We start from the raw sequence: 18,463 nt of genomic DNA on the forward strand, positions 1-18,463 counted from the left end.
CTTTCTTTCTTTCGTGTGTGTTTATGGAGATGGTATACATGCATGCTTATGTGTGCGCATGGCTGTAGGTGCATGTGTCTCTCGTGTGTGTGTGTGTGTGTATGCATGCATGCGTGTGTGTGTTTATGGAGACAGTGTACATGAATGCCTATATGTGTGCATGGCTGTAGGTGCATGTGTCTCTTGTGTGTGTGTGTGTGTGTGTGTGTGTGTGTGTGTGTGTTTATGGAGAGTGTACATGCATGCTTATGTGTGTGTAAGGCTGTAGGTACATGTGGAAGTCAAAAGGTCAACTTTGAATGTCATACCTCAGGTGCTTTCCACCTTGTTTTGAGACAGTCTCTCACTGGTCTGAAATTCATAGCTAGCCTGGATAGCCAGGGAGCCCTTGGCTCCTTTTGTCTCTGTGCCCTCAGCTCTGGGATTACAAGTTCACTATGGCCAGCTTATTTTTACATGACTTCTGGGAATATAACCCAGGTCCCCTGCCTTACATAGTGTTTGTCTTCAATCGAGCTGTCTCTCCAGCCCCTGAATTATAAGACTCTTTAAAACTAGCTTTGCCAGTTAGTTTCAAATAAGAATTCAAACCTAGATTTTTAGTAAGAGCATTTTTCATCAACTTCTGTCCGATGTATCCAGCTTGCCAGTGGTTTTGAGATCGGTAGCTTTGTGTGCAGCTAACTTTCTTCTATGGGGAAATTCGGGTGCTAAAAGTGATATTTAGTCTATTATCAGCAATAGCACTCTTACAAATATTAAAATCCGGTTGTCACTTAAGATTAATGATTGATTATTTAGAATGAAACACAATTTAAAGCCATTAAGTCACAAAGCACCCCATTCAAATAAGTTACTATAAGATCCCAGCATCCCACAGGAGCAGTTGAAACATACGGAAATACTTACTCTGCCTATCACAGAAAAGTTCTTATCCAATAATCATTTTATGTAGAAAACAGCATTTTAGGCAAATCCAGAGTTTCGCACCCTTTGGTGTCTTTCCCAGAACCCTTTCAAGAACTATTACTCTAGAAAAGCAAAGCAGGCCTCGGAAGGTAGACGGACAGATACTTTGCTCTTGCTGGAATTTGATTCCTTGGAGCATACGGAGTCATTTAGGGATGTCTGTCAACTTCTCTAGAGCTTCAGTTCCTGGAAACTGAGATTGAGAAGGATTATCAAAATAATCACAGGAGCGTGTGGAATTAGCATTTGGGATGTACCTGGCATTAAATCAAGTGGATTTTATTTGCCTTTTAAAAATCCTTATCCTGAAGTATTGAAAATCCCAAGATAGACGCTTTTCTTCTTTCCACTTTAAAGAGTAGAGAAACTGGTATCTGGCAGTCTGGTTCCCTGGGTCAGGGTGCAGGCCTTGCAAGCCTGACGACCTAGGATCCCTGGAAACCACAGAAGACGAGAGAACAGAGCCGCCACACCCCACAGAGCCATCCTCTGACCTCAGAGCTTCTGCCATGGTATGTTCCCATCCCTCAATGGTGACCAATAAAGAAAAGTTAACTGAAGCCTTGAGGATTGAGTAAAACAATTCACAAAACTATCAAAGGTCCAACTGGGATTTGAATCAATTCTGCCTCCACACTCTGTGCTCTTCTCTGCCTGTGATCCTAGAAGGGAGACCAGGGACAGACCCACAGGGAAGGAAGGCTCACAGACCATTCTGATGGTCTCGGGTGTGCAGAAGATGAACATCAACTGCCCCCAAAAATCAGAAGGTGAAGAAAATTTTAATTCGTTAATAAATTATTTCCTTTGATATTTTCTTAAGGATTTGTCTATATTTGTAAATATTAAACATGTGTGTGTGTGTGTTTCTTGTGCTATATAGTTGAGGTTGGACTTTTTTGTTTTTGTTTTGTGAGTTTGTCCATTATAATAAAAAATGTAATTAAATATCTTAGAGTTAGCTTGGGAATCTTTGACCTGTGTACCTCATCCCTGTCAACATGAGATAATAGGTAATTTAGTGTCAACTTATTCACACTAATAATAATAATAGTGAGTAATAGAGTAAATACTCATGAACTATTATTTATGGACAATATACATTCATATAGTTTCATGTATACTGATACAAGTTCAAATTATATTTATTTCTGTTTACAATATTTGTATACCTATACAAAGATATTTTGTTAGATTGTATGCATGCATGTTTCTACCTCTGTTTAAGACATTTTGTATATTGATACAATTTTAGGATATATTGCAATATATATTCCTATCTCTGATCAAAATACTTATACATTGTTTACATTTGGAGGTCATTGTCCTCCTTTACTGCACAGTTATTTACAGATTACTTAATATTCTGATATAAAGTCTTAGTCTTTAAGTTATACAGGTATTAAGTATTATAGGTCAATACCTATTCATGTTCGTTATACATAGATTGATTAGGTTCTTTATATACATAAAGATTGTATTCTATATAGATAGGTAATCTTCAACCACTTCAAGGATCTATAAAACATGGCATTTAAATAATTTAGGGTTCTGTTGATGTGAGACATGATTGCTCTTGACAGCACCAATCTATTCCCAAGAGAATGTTGCATACCAAAGGCACTCCACTTGGAGCTTGTTTTCTTCTTGGCACAATTGACCTTTGGGCAAGGAACTGCCCATGCCTTGACCACTGACAAAGTACTTGGTATATAACCAGGACTCAAAGAAAAAGATTGTCAGGCCTTACCAAGGCAGGGTAAGATGGTTCTGAAAATTTTCCTGCCTTTAAAGTTGGTCTGTCAGTTATTTTGGGCCTTAGCCAAAATTGGTTGCTTCAACATTGCAAATGAGACTTTGGGTGATCGCCCAGGTAGCCAGTTGTCTCTGTCATTTACTACGCATTTTAGAAGCTGCTTGATTGCATTTCCTGCCTACTCAAGTAATATTATCTCTTTTCTCAGACCTTTGATTGGGTTGAAGACTAGATAGTAGTTACCTTCCTCTTATGATTTATTTAGCCAAACCATTTCCAATATAAGACTTAAACTCATTAGGATAGAGTGTTTATTAAAACATTTAGCATGTGTTCCTTGCTTAATATTGTTTATGCTGGTTGTAATCCAAATTTTATACTTGATATCTGTTCCTAATGTATATAGTTTTGTTTTGGGCTTAAAACTCTTTTATTTAGACAAAAGGGGGAGGTGATGGGGAATCTCTGTCAGTCAATGATCTTTAAAAGTTTGGACCAGGTTAGGGCATGACCTTTTGGGTACCCAGAGAAAACCGCTGACCTGCCCAGGGTGCTCTTTCTCTCAATCTCCTCTCCTCTCTCTCTCTCTCTCTCTCTCTCTCTCTCTCTCTCTCTCTCTCTCTCTCTCTCTCTCTGTTGTGTGTGTGTGTGTGTGTGTGTGTGTGTGTGTGTGTGTGTGTTTCCCATGCACTACACACCTGAGGTTGGACTTCTCATTCCTGTTCATGAGTTTGTCCCTTATAATAAAAAAAAATATATAATTGAAATATCTTAGAGTTAGCCTGGGATTCTTTGACCCATGTACCTCAGCCCTATCAACAGCTCCCTTTTTATTTATTTATCTAAATCAATGTCTTTTATGTTGATATAATTGGTCCTTGTTTAGAAAGGATATTGTGTTAATAAAATAATCTACAACCCAATTTTAGGGTATGTGTAAACCTACAGCAAAGTCTTTTGTCTACACCTACAATGTCAATTTTCTTTAGAAAGTGGGGCTGTCTCTTCATTTTTAAGTCACTCTGATATTCAGAGTTAGATATTTTGGTTAACTTTTGTTACACACAAAATGCTTGTCATCATAAAAGAGAAACGTATTTTTCACAGAGAGAGCAATTTTCATAGGATCCCATGATTTTGGAGGGGTTCTTTTCTTCATTAACAACTATCTGAATGAATTCCACTCTAGGGAATTTTCAGCTGTTAAAGTCACCCATTCCCAGAATCCTTTGAGGGAGGCCAGGTGTGTCATGCCATTTCCACTCTTCCCATGGCAGGACTCCCTCATGGAGGAAGTGCATTTGACATTTGTGCAGTGAAAAACATCAGCGGATGATCCAAATGCATCCAGAGTCATTCTGCAGGATGCAGTAAAAACGATCTACAAACAGTAAGATTTCAATATGATACAAGACCTATCTCCCTGTCTTTTTGAAAAATCGCCTTCTCCCTCTCCTGTTTAAACAACAGCTATCTCAGATTTAGCGATTTCTCATTGGACTCAGTTCAAACCATACACACAGGGAGGAAAGTGCAGCTGTCAAGGGACCAGCACAGTCAGAAGTGCCCCAGACAAATGGCTGCACATCACTGGCTGCCTTTAATTAGCAGCAGACTCTGGGCTGGTTTTATACACACACACAGACTTCTGCTACTTTAAACAGGATGATTTGTAGCATTCTGGCTTCTACAGTATCTACCCCAGTGGAGACAGAGGATGTTCATGAAAATAGCTTGAGCCAAAGTTCAAAGCAGATTACAACATCTAAGGGATACCCTGAGATTCTTATCTTGGCCCAAGAAGAAGGAGTCAAGCTTATTCATTGTTGCTGCTAAAGGGCCAGGTCTTGTGAAGTGGGGTTGCCCAGTTATTAGTAAACTGTATCGTTAGTCATGTGACCTCATTTTCAGGACATTTTGTTCTGTAGATAATAAACAAGTGCATTAGTCTGCAAACAGCCTCAGTTGAGATAATCTTTGAAAGCCTTGTTTAATGAGAGACTTCCATTAGTGAGCAAAGACATTCTTTAACAAGTAAAGGCTTCTTCCATGAGCAGATACTTCTGTAGTCATGAAATAGTAAAAATGCTCTTACCTGAAGATACTTTAGAGGTATACCCTCTGACTCTTTCATTATATAGAAGGAGAGGAGAAGAGAGGTAGATGAAGAGGAAGGAGGGAGAAGAGGAGAGAAGGAGGAAGAGGAAGAAGAGGAGAAGAGGAGGCAGAAGAGGAGAGGAGGAAGAAGAAGAGAGGAGGATGAAGAGGAAGAAGAAAAGGGAGAAGGATGAAGGCGGAGATTGCTCATTTTTTCGCAACTGCTCAGACCTGAATAATCAAACAGAAACTATATTAGTTATAACACTGTTCAGTCAATGACTCAGGCATATTTCTAGCTATCTCTTACATCTTGAATTAACCCATTTCTATTAACCTGTGTATTGGCATGAAGCTGTGGCTTACTGCTAAGTGCCCAGCATCTGTCTCCTTTGGCAACTACATGGTGTCTCTCTGACTCCACCTCCTTTGTCTCTATGTCTCTGTTCAGAATTCCCACCTGGCTTTGCTCTGCTAAGCCATTGGCTGAAACAATTTTATTTATTAACCAATAATAAAACCTATTCACAGCATACAGAGAGGAATCCCACATGATCTCCCCTTTTCTGTCTAAATAAGAATGAAGATTTTTAACTTTAACATAATAAAATTGCATATACAAAACAGTAATAAAGCAAGAATCATAGTAACAATATTTAATTCATTTACATTTGACAAATTAATGAAAAAATAGTATATCATCTATCCTATCTTTATGAGTCTAAAGTTTCATATATAATTTATCTTTTATCATTGCTAAGGAAAACTATAGCTATCTGCCTTCAATTCTTCAAAGTCTCAGAAGGATATAATATTACCTAAGTTAACAGGAAGTGCATTGCAAGAAAATTCCAAAGTTCTAGAATTAACAGAGATATTTTGCTGCCTGGACAGTTACCCAAAGTTCTTCGGTAGCATTGGAGCATCCATCTTCGGCCTACAGACCCATCGTATCCAGCAGACTTTTCCATGAGGCAGGAAATTTGAAGATCTGTTCTGCCTTGTAATGGCAAAGTTTATCAGTTGCTTTCTTCTGTGTCCTGCAGAATGTCTGGCAGTTTTTTTTTCTGTGAAACAGGAACCCTAAAGGATTGTCTCACCTTTTCTAGGCAGGTTCAGCAGTCATTTTTCTGTGGGTCCTACATGTCCAGTTTATGCAGCTTACCATCTAGCAGACCAGAAAAGAGCAGTTTCTTGCCCAAATGACTAACAAACTCCATAAGGAGCCTCTTCAATGCCCATCATCCTCTTGAAGAAGATTGTGCTGCCAGGAGATGTATATCATTGTCATGAAAAGTCTAAGTCTTTAAAACATTTTAAATGCCATATTCTGTATGTCTTTGCTGATTTGAAGATTATCTAATTGAAATATATCTCTGTATATCTAGAAAACTAACTAACATGACTGTAAGTTTGACTATTATAAATGACTAATAATATGTAACTTTAAATTATACATTACATTTTAAGTGATTTATTTATTTATACCTTATACATTTATTTAATACCTTTATTTAATACCTTAAATAAGAGTAGAATATGCATATAGCAAAATTGACCTTAAATTTGTATCAATAGACCAAGATTCATACCAATGCAAAGCATTCATCTCAATATCATATCCCTCTTTAAATGAAAACAAACATTTATAAACAATCATTTTGGGAATTTTGGTGTGGTTTTTATCCAAACTGCTTCCTGCTGTTTGTTGGCCACAGTATTTTTAGGGTTCAAAGAGACCTTTGGGACGGTCTTGTTAAATCAAACCATATTAGCCTGGAAGGAATCCACAGGTTTCCATCTTCTGTTGAAACAAAAGCAGAACCTCTTTTCCAAAGTAATATATCCTTAGACTCAAATTTTGAAGTCAAGATACCTTTATGTTAGTTTAGGTTAGCAGCTCCCAGATTCAAATATCTCTCTGCAGTCAAAAAATTCAAAGAAAACACAATAATATAAATAATCCAGACTCTGAGTATATTCCATCTTCACATGGCTTATTTTTCTTTACGCCTTTAATCTACAACTGTCTGTACTCTTTTATATTACTTCCGGTGTCTCTTTAAAGACATTTACTTCTTTTTATAACTGTCTGCATTCTTTATCCTCTCTCTCACAAGCCTATGTACATTTTTTAAACACACTGTGACCTGTTCAAAGGTTTATTTTTGTCTGAATCTGTCTTTATTGCGTCTCTGTAACCATTTTCTGACCAGGAGCACTTCTTAAAATGCTAAGACTGTTTTGCCTCTTGACCCCGCTCAGTTCAGCATGGTGGAGGTACGTTCACCTCTAACACTGTAAATCATGCTCACTGCCCCAGCTCCAGGAGCACAGCCTGTCTATGTCACCATTAAGCAACTACTAGCACGCTGTGCTGTTTACAAACCCCATTTAAGTGCAGGACCTCCCCCAAAAGCCAGAGTTTTGTGCTATCAGCATGAACCAGGAAGCCAGCTCTTAAAGAAGCCGTGCCTCTGCTCACTTCCAGCACACAGAGCCTATCTGAGAAAATGAGACTACCAAGAAGCTGTGCTTAACTATGTTCTTTTGCATCTAGAATTCCTTCCCAAGCTCTCTCAGTTTTTATGTGGACATAGTTGACCCATGTTGGCATGCCTTTTTGTAAGCAGAGACTGCTCATTTGTTTTCCAATTGTTCAGACCCAAATAATCGCAGAGAAACTATATTAATTATAACACTTTTTGGTCAATGATACAGGCATATTTCTAGCTAGCTCTTACATCTTGAATTAACCCATTTCTATTCATCTTTGTATCAGCATGTGACTGTGGCTTACTGGTAAGGATCCAGCATCTGTCTCCTTCTGCAGCTACATGGCATCTCTCTGACTCTGCCTACTTTCTTTCTATATCTCTGTTCAGATTTCCTGCCTGACTTTGTTCTGCTAAGCCATTTGCCAAAACAACTTTATACACTAACCAATGGTAATAAAACATCTTAACAGCATACAGAGGGGAATTCCACATCAGAAGGGGAAGGAGGAGGAGGACAGCGATGAAAAGGAGGTCAAGGAGGTGGGTGAGGAAGAGAACAAAGAGGAGAAAGAAGGAGGAGGAGGAGAACAAGACCAGATCAGTATACAAGGCTAGAGTTTTCCAGGAGGTCCTGGGGCTTGGTGCATAAGTTGCCCACATGTGCATTCAAATGATTGCTGCGAAAGAAAAGGGCTCAGAGCAACGAGAAAGCGTTTAACACCTGAACGCAGCTAATCCGGTTAAATGCTAGCATTTCTCTTTCCTACCAGAAAAGTTCCAAGGACGATGTCCACTGCCTTGATGGTCCATCAGCCACTGAAGAAAGCAGAACTGGAGTCTCATCTGCAGACTGCTTGAAATAACGTATATCAGTCCATTCAGCACAGACCATTGACTCCGGAAAGAAAGGCTTCTCACCACAGAGCACTGCGCTTCTTCACGGGCCTCATTGTTCTCCAGAAAGAGCGCAGTGTAGAAGCCTGGACTCATGGCCTAGTGAGGACCCACTCCTGGATCCCGGTCTTGGGTCCAGCATAACCTGCTTGGTAAACTCTAGACCACTTAGCTCTCTCTGTCTTGGTTTCCTCATCCAAATACCAGAAAGATGGAGTGGCTGTAAGAATTAAATGTCACTATGATAGAACTTGCTTCTGTGAACAGGCTGGCTGTCACTACTACTATTGGCCTTCACTCTATTCCATGTAGTTTCCAACAACATGATGCCAGCACCTCCAGGCATCTTCCTGGGTCTCTATTGTTCTATTCCATCATCTTGGATCCATTACATTTCACTAAACATTTTATGTTTTCTGGGAAAGAGAAGTCTTTGAAATAGTCTTTCAATTTTAATAAAAGTTGCTTAATTTAAAATAGAATTCAAGAACATATATACAAAATATCACCTGGTGTCACATTTGGGAACATCAGAGGAACCAGGTAGATCACTGTCTTGTCCCTGTGGAGGGTTTTTACATCCCCACATGAGGCCAATCTCATGCCAAGATTACTGTGGGAAAACAGTTCACAGAGTTACAGAAAACACTCAAGGGCTGACGAGATAGCTCGGTGGTCAAAGTCACTTGTCACTAAGTCTGACATGGTGACATAGAGAACTGACTCCCACAAGTTTTCCTCTGAGCCCCATGTGCTTGATGTCCCACATGTGTGCACAAACGTGCATACACAATAAGTCAGTAAAATTAAAAAAGAAATTTACTCAAGTTTTAGTAAATATGTCTCACAGCTTGAGAATACATGTAAATGGGATGTTCTGATTAGCCACGTGACTTTGTGGAGAGGTTACCCTTGCATCATAGCCAGTGTATCAAGCATTGATAAATTGTAGTGGGTTGGGGAAATGAGACCAAGGAGGAAGAGAGGCCCATACCTTGTGTCTTAGTTAGGTTTCTACTGCTGGGAAGACCACAGAAGCTCTCAGAAAGGGAAAACATTTAGCAGGGGGCACTATTATTTGTCCAGTCTCATCATAGTGCAGCTTGGTGGCATCTAGGCACACATAGTGCTGGGGAAGGAGCTAAGGGTCCTACATCTTGACCCTCAGGCAACACAGAGTGGTCTGAGACACGCTCGAGCATATATGAGATCTCGAAACCCACCGTCCAGTGACCCATTTCCTCCAACAAGGCCACACCTACCCCAACAAAGTCACACTTCCCAGTAGTGCCCCTCCCTAAGAGTTTATGGGGGTCAATCACATTTAGACTATCATACCTTGCTTGTGTATAACCCATAGATATGCATAGTTTTTATTTTTAATGGTGTTGTAAGACTTTCACATCTATGCAGTTGAGGCTATTTGTAGCTGAGTGTGTCTGAAATATTTATAGGTAGAATCTTTTCTCATAAGTGTGCTTGCTATTGAATTTAGCTATAACCGAGTCACACAAAATTCTTGTACAATTTAATTTTCCATTGAACTAGAAGGAACTTCTGACTCTTGTAATTTAGAAGTTTGGAGATTACAAACAACAGTTAAAATCGAAATACACCACGGCTAAAATTGTAAACTCCCAAGCATCATCTGGTGCACTGGTTACCTTTGTGAGGTGAGGCTGTCAGCTCTCCAAGTTCACCCCTAGGGATGCACTGCCTCCAGCAAGGCTGCACAATCCACTTCCTCCACTTCCATAACCTCTCCAGTGTTTCCAGCACGCTCCTAACCACCACACCAGGGCTGAAGGCAGAATCCACCACTCACATGGTGGTGCTCTTTATTGGGTTAGTTAATATCCCTTAGTGTTGGCTTTTTCATCTGTTTCCAGTGTGAAGTGGGGTCCAGAAGTTAGCACCCGTGAAGCTAAGCTGTGGAGTGCTCAGCCAGCTTTAGCTGCTACTGTCATCAAGAGAAAGCTAGTTTGTACCTGTGAATGAGTCAAAGGAGACAGCAGTGTCCTCTTGACTAAAATAATCTCTTGAATAGGTAATCCATGTGCTGCATCCAACTGGTACCCATGCTCTACCGCACAGACTTAGAAGCCCATGACTGTCAAAGGAAAAGACTTGAGAACAATCTATGTGGAAACTCCACACCACTTACACCCTTCCACCATTTATCCCTGCCCACACTGATGACTCTATGGATGATGTGCATGGCCCAGAACCTTCTAGAACAGTGAGGAGTTCTCAACCTTCCTAGTGCTTCAACCCCTTAATACAGTTTGTGTTGTGGTGATTTCCAACCATAACATTATTTTTATTTCTACTTTGCAGCTAATTTTGTTACGGTTATGAACCTTAGTATGAATATTTGATATGCAGAGGACACCCCTGTAAAAGGATCATTTGGCCACAAAGAGATAAAGACCCATAGGCTAAGAACCACTAGAATGCTGCTAGTCTCTGGAACTGGCCTCCAGAAAGATGTCGGATAGAGTCAAATTCACACTGACACCACTTGGCTAACACTATCAGTATGAGGGTGCTCCGGATATTGGTATAGAAGAGATGTGTGAAGCTTATAATGTAAGTAGGGAAAGGGTGTTGGGTTATATAAGCCACTCGGGTTGGGGAGGTGGTGTATTGCTATAACTACACCTCTTGCACTGGTTTGTGTAATAGCCGAACAGGAAAAATCTTCCCATTGCACTTCTAATCAACTAGATTCCTGGTGTGAGGATTATCACTTGCTCCTATTTTTAGACACATTTTCTTTTGAAAGCAACAGGAAAATCCTTGGGATCTGTGACTTGAATACGCCGAGTGAATTAAGAACAGATCAACGCTCCAAGGTTGGAACTGTGATCGCAAGTCTCTCTCCATCCACGTTTGAAGGTTCTCATGCACTTATGTCTGCTTCTTCATGGATCAAAAAAGTATGAACTTTCCTTTAGGCTTACATGACAAGTGTTTCCTTTTAACACTTCAATAAAAATACACAGACATTTTCCACAGAGCTGAGAGGCTGACAAGCAGGACAAAATTTCCACCAATATTTGAGTCAGGCCTCCCAGACAGAACACAGAGTTGGGATAAGAAAACAGTTTCTCTCTCTCTCTCTCTCTCTCTCTCTCTCTCTCTCTCTCTCTCTCTCTCTCTCTTTCTCCTCCCTTCCTCCCTCCCTCCCTTTTCCTCTCCCCCTTCTGTTTCCTCCATTTGTCTGTCTGTCTTCTCTCTCCCTGTCGCTCCCTGTCCATCTTCTCTCTCTCCTCTATCTATATCTCTCTCACTCCCTCTCTTTTCTCTTTACAGAGTTTGGAAGCCAATAAAATCTCTACAACTTTCATAAGAGTCTCTGACCAATGATGAAAATATCCCTTTGCTGTTAGGAAAAAATAATAGCTCCTGACTTGGAAGAATATCAACATCAGAAATGAGCTTTGAGCATCTTCAAGTAAAACATTAAAAAGTTTTGATAATTTAAGGCAGATAAAGAGACATTTGCTTTGTCATAGAAACCACGGGCACAGTCTCTAGTATTTCTGCCCTGGACCTTGGTTCTTATAGAAGTTATTCATGGGAAACTACTGTTAGCTTGTCTTCACTAGTGTAAGAACATCATCCATTAATAGATGAGATTCCCAGGCTCCACCCTCTACCTCACAACTTCCTCTTTCTCAGCAAGATTCCGTACAAGTGTTCTCTTCATGCAATCCTGGAAAGCTCTTAAAGGCTGGTTTGGTTGTGGGTCACATGCATGTTAAGTATATGTCATAACACTTACTTTCCACTTCTTAGGGACACCATTTGCCCTGCTGTGCTGCTTACTGAGCCATTGGAAGATTTCACTGGTGAGCCAGAGATGGTGGTACAGGAAGGAGACTGAGGCAGGAGATGGCATGTTTAAAGATAACCAGGGCTGGAGAGTGAACTCAAGGCTAGTCCGGGAAACTCAGTAGTACCTTCAAAATTTAAAAGAAAATAGAGATGCTAGAGAGATTGTTTAGTAGTTAACAGCCCTTTCTGCTCTTTGAGAAAGAGCAGAGGTCACATGGGGGATGAGGGACAATCTGGCATCTTCTTTGATCTCTTCAGATACCTGCACACTGGTGATACACACACACACACACACACACACACACAGAGAGAGAGAGAGAGAGAGAGAGAGAGAGAGAGAGAGAGAGAGAGAATTCTTCAAATAGTAATAAATAAAACCTACATCCAGGGGTCCTTGGGGTGATCCCCAGCTCCACAAAGATTGCACCTTTTTGTGTAGAATGAGTTTTAAAAGGGTCGAAATTTGACCCCTTGTGAGGAGCAACTGCAGAGTCAATGGCAGAGCAGCAGCCTGCCAAGGCCAGAGTCAACAGAGAAAGGCCCTGTTTTCCCTAAACGCCCTCCTTGGACCTAGCAAAAGCATGCACCCATCACCTCTGCTGTGTGGTCCTCCAACCACAATTAGGGAAATGAGAAACAATAATGATGGAAGTGCAAATGTTCTTTAATCATCCATGCTGATGTTTTCAAGATAATGACGTCACTGGAAAGAACATTTTGTCACTATGTCTCCAGGTCTCTGGGTTGCCCACTTTGTCCCATGGTCAGTTCCCATTTTTGTTCAGGGCCCCCTAGTTCTAAAATGTATTCACCTCACACATTTTTCTCAGCAAGATCACCTTCAAGAAATTGAGTCCCATGGCTCAATTCTGAGTCTTCCACATGGGGAGCCCCCTCCACTGCTTTAGGTCCTGACACTGGTGTCCTTTCCTTCCCGATGTTAACTGAGGTGTCTCTCTTTAGTGTAAGCGAGTTCATTGGGTGACCCCTAGAGACAGCTCCTCTGTTCCTCTTCCTTTGATTGTTAGAGCTGTACATTTTAATCCTTTAATTCTTACGGTGACCTGAAAAGTCACACACACAGCTGCCAGAGGAGCAGTTGTGCGATCCCAAAGTCGTTGTGACATATGCACCTTCCCGCAGCTTCATTTTGACACCCTTCCCGTCGATGTCTTGAGCTCCGTTGGATCTTTTCTTTCAAATCGCTTCCTTTTTATCTTTTCCCAGGGCCCTAATCCATCTCTCCTGCACTCAAGCATGTGTCCTTTAGGCAAACAGCATTTATTAAGTGTCCTACTTTGAAAAACGCTCTGAATGGTATGTCCTCTATGAAAAACAATCTAATGCTAATAGATTCCTAACACCAGCACCCGCTCCAAAAACGGAGTTCACATGTTAGTGGAAGCATATAAACTTTTTGTGTTCTATGTATGTATCATGTATGACATGATAAACCCAGTTAGTAATATACCTAAGATTCACTAAGAGGACATAGACCTTGTATTCTTGTCACATATGCTTTGAGTCAGTGGATATGTTAATTACCTCTGTGTTAAATTACTTTTCTTGTGCTTGTACTTGACAAAAGCCATGTAAGGAAAGAAGGTCTTATTCTGACTCACAATTGGAAGTGACAGCAGTCTGTGAGGGCAGGGCAGTCACGGCAGCAGGAACACCAGGCAGCCGTCACATTGTGTTCACAGTCGGGAAGCAGAGGGATGGATGCTGAGGCTCAGTTCACCTTCTCCTTTTTATCAGTCCAGGTACCCAGCACATAGGATAGCATAACGTGTCCTCAGGTGAGTCTTCCCACCTCGATTAAACTGTTTTAGAAGCTCCCTCACCAACACATCCAGATGTTTCTCTCCTACGCAACTCTAGGTCTCATCAAGTTGACAGTGTGATCCAGCACAGCTTGGTTATAATCATTTCATAATGATGCTATATCAAAATGTCTCACTGTACACCTTATATATACTTCAGTAAAGCTGTTAAACAGTACTCTGTGAAGTTACAGATTTGGAGATGGGTCATGACAGGTGGTCAGCCATGCTGGGTACCACACCTATCACACCCCAAGGGTCTTCTGTAGACTTCTCGAGTACCGCTTTCAATCTGGGACCCTTCTGGGACCTCACACAGGAATACCTCTGCATTTCTCCAGGGACCGACTTCTGTAGGTGGGTTTATTTGTGTGTTATCTGATTTGACTTGGGTTATCTGCGTCATATCATTGAAGTACCCTGATGCCTGTGCACAGTATCTTCACAAATTGTATAGTATGGGAAGATTTCTGCTTTAAATACCCTCAACCCTATGGGAAGCTTGGGGAATTTCTGAGTCCAGTTTTTCCTTTCCCTCACAGTTTTCCTAACATAATATTTTTATTAATTATTTGTTGATTTCAAAGAATGCACCCTGATCATAAGCTAAGATTTTTTCAAGCATACACGAAATAAAAATGATTATACGGAAAGTACCCACATTTACTGCCAATGATCTATTTCCAATAGTTTTGACTATTTGTTATTGTATTATATTTCTACCTAACCTCTTTACTACATCGATCTTATTTTTATGCATTTTGAAGCAAATTGTAGCTATCAGTGGATTTTATTTGTAAATAATTCCACGTATAGATCATTTGCAGGAATTCAGTGTTTTATGTGTTCAGAGGTATGTAGAGGCCCAAAAATGTGAGCCTGTTTCCACCTTGTCTGAAGGGCAGAGAGTTTTACCTTGTTCAAAGTTGTTGGCAAGTGTGGCTACACACCCTGACCTAGAGTATAGTTACTTGATTCTTTTGACATTAAGATGGCCCATATAGGTAGATCCATTCCACCCTGGCCAATGGTCAGGATATTCAAGCATACTTCTGCTCCTTCTTTTGAAATAGGAGGTTTGACCTTGGGAGTGGCTGCCTTCAGGATTCTTGATCTAGGGTGGGTTCAGTGCCTAAACAACAGAATGCTAATGGCTTAATGTCTCGAAGTATTGAAGCAAACAACTGTTCTAGTTGTCCTTTGTATCATGTTAAAGCTGTCTTTTGTCTTCTTTCCCCTGCTGCATTGGGGTATAAAAGTGTATGAAAAATTAAACGTGGGCAATTTCAGTATTCCCTGGAACTCCTTCCTGTACTATCCTATGTTTTCTCTTTTATTATTTTCGCCTGTGTTTTCATTCTCTCTTCTTATTTTCTAACCCCTACACCTCTACCCTGGGAAGTGGTATTGTTGTTAAAGCTGGTCCCCGACGAGGGAAATGCCTGCAGTGAAACGCACACATCTGACATGCACTACTCTGAAAGCTAGCCTTGTATACGTGTAGACATATAAGATGTACATGTATGTGCAATTACACACCTGTCAAGTCAGAACATGCTGTCACTACAGTTCTCTCACGGTCCTTCCCAGTTCATCACCATCTAATCAAAGGCAACCATGTCTTCCTTATATTTCTCAGGATTCATGGAAGGCTGTTTTACAGAGAGATGGTAACTTCAAGCTAGTACCACACAGTTTCTTAAACTCTGGGTCACAGCCCTATATGTTGGTGTCATGGAAAATCTGACAACAGTACAGAGGTTCTGAATATGCAACAGCCAAGAATCAATGCGAAAGCAAATGCATAACAAACTGTAAGAGCTTTGGGTAGAGTGCCTCATGTAGCATTCTGCGACTTCACGACCTTTGTGCTGAACCCAACTTGGGCACTTTGTACCCAGAATGCCTCAAACCATACCACACTGACAAATTCTGTAGGAAGCCTCTCTTAAATGAGAGCACTTGCCTCTAGCAAGCAGAGCAGATCCAAGAAATTGTTGCTACCAGGAAGCCATGCTTTACTCTATTCTTTTCTCTCTAGAATTACTTCCCAGCCTCTCTCAGGCTTTATGTGGATGCAGTTGTTCACATGGGTGCCATTGTAACATGAGGGCTAGCTTGTTGTGGGTGTTTCTGTCCTGCCCAGTTCCTGCAGTCGTTAGCCCCAAAGAAAATCACATAGAGATCTCCTTAAGTTATAAATTGATTGGCCCATTAGCTCAGGCTTCTTATTAACTCATACAACTTATATTAGCCCATAATTCTAGTGTATGTTAGCCACTTTGCTCGGTACCTGTTTTAGTGGGACAGGTCACATCTTCCTTCTTTGGTGTCTGGACAGGACTAGGGAGGAATGGGCTTCCACCTTCCCAGAATTCTCCTGTTCTCTTTGACCTGCTTCTACTTCCTGCCTGGCTACTGACCAATTAGCATTTATGTAAAACATAATTGACAGAATACAGAATTGTCCCACACCACTTCCATCTCTTTTTTTTTTTAAACAAAGGAAAATATCCATAGTCCATTTTTGGGGAATGTGGGCATAGTATTCCAGGCTACTTCCTGCTCGTTGGGGGCACTAATTATCAGTCAGTCTTGAACATAATCTATATCTGTGCCACACCACACATTTAGCCAAGATTTAATTCTTTATGGAAAAAATAGATGTATACATCACCTCATTGGTATTCCTTTATAAACAGTAGACTCATATTTCCCTCCAAAGAAGTGTTATAAAGTACATTTCTCTATTATTTGTTCTCACCCGATATTTAATTTGATCCTGTTTGACACAGGATCTCATGTAGTCCAGGCTGGTCTCCAACTCACTGTGTATCTGAGGCTGGTTTTGAACACCAGATCCTCCCACCTCTACCTCTCAAGTACTGGAACTAATTCTAAGCATGCATCACTATGGCCAGCTAAATGTCATACACCTGTATGCAAAGAGCGGCTATAAAATATTTCTCAGGTAAAAAGGAGATGGGTCATAAATGCGACAATCTAAGTGTCCTAGAGCACATCACAGGCAACCATGAAGTGCACAACCTGCTTTTCAGAACAATGAACTCCATCAGCCCTTTCTCCACTCTCTATCATAGCTGGTGCTTGGCACATCTCTCTGGGATTGCGTGAGCTCTTTGAACAAGTTGGTTAATTTAAGACCAGCACTTTGTGCTTCATCTGCTAGGCCTCCCCAGCTTCCATTTTTTTAGCTTAAGTTCCACATCACTTTGACGTGAACTTGTTATTGGCCACAGAGTGAGGAGAGCATGGGTACAGAGACAACTCACAACAGGTTGAGCCTGGAGGTTTTTCTGCACCCATCCCCCAAAAGTTTCTTGGCTCAGTCTGGCATTGCCCATTGGACACGGGGTAGAGCTGGAATGATAGGACACCTGTTGAAGCTGTGATGCACAATGCCCAATTCAAGTCTCCTGTGAGTCACACAGCGCAGGCTCCCACTCAAGCTGCCTTTGAGTCTGTGTCACAGGATGCCGAGCTGCACATGACCCTTCTGTGCATAAGCTGGTACATTCCACTGCAATCGGCAAGTTGTTGTTGGATTTTCAGCTTCAGGAATCTGCCAAAGAAAAGTTGAAGAAAAAGAAAAGAATCTGTAATGAATGACCCTCAGGACTAAAAAGAACCGCTGTCCTGGAGTCTGTTGGAAGAGAATGGAAAAAAGAAAATGAGCCAGGTGGTGGAGACGCACCTTTAACCTCAGCACTTGGGAGGCAGAGGCAGGTGGATCTCTGTGAGTTTATGGCCAGCCTGGTCAAGAGCAAGTTCCAGGGCAGCCAGGACTGTTACAGAGAGAAACCCTTTCTCTTAAAACCAAACAAACAAACAAAACAAAACAAACAGAAAGGAAAATGAGTGGGTACCCTGGAGCCAGGTTGTTACACAGAATCAGAGGCCAAACTCCTCCTGGAGCTCCTACAAGCTCCATCTTCCTCATCCCTTAGGAGGCTGGTGCTGCAGCCCGACACTGGAGTGAACAGAGATGTAAAGGGCCCAAGGATGCAGGGGTTCTAGCTGCTGGTGTCCTAGTGCTAGGTCTGTAGCACATGACTCTCGCAGGTTAAGAGTGGCCTTGCCTCGAGCCTTGTCTTGTGTGGGACAGTAGTCTGTATTCTGTCAATTATATTTTAAATAAACGCTGATTGACCAGTTGCCAGACAGGAAGTATAGGCGGGACAACCAGGCAGGAAGTAGAGGCAGGGCGACAAGAACAGGAGAATTCTGGGAAGAGGAAAGCTTGGTCTGTATGGGGTTTGATGTTCAGTGAAGCAGCTGGAGGAACCTGGCATGTGAACACAGGCTCTCCCTCTAGCCTTCTGAGGAGCCTGGCTGCCCAAGGTACCTCACAGCAGAGAGGCAAAGGCTGGGAGTACTATGGGGAGGAAGACAGATCCTTGCATGCGCTGGGCTGCAGCAAACCATCAGCATGGCGAGGGGGAGGCCGGTCTTTGTCTTCCCATGTGTGTTCAAGCTGTTTCCCATGCCCGGGGGTACTAGAGACTTTCACACCTCTTCCCTCTGTTGCTCCGATACCTTCCACATGTGGGACACAAGGGAGACCT

Source organism: Myodes glareolus, chromosome 2 (genome assembly GCF_982192425.1).
Source record: "Myodes glareolus chromosome 2, mMyoGla1.1, whole genome shotgun sequence".
Classification (NCBI taxonomy): Eukaryota; Metazoa; Chordata; class Mammalia; order Rodentia; family Cricetidae; genus Myodes; species Myodes glareolus.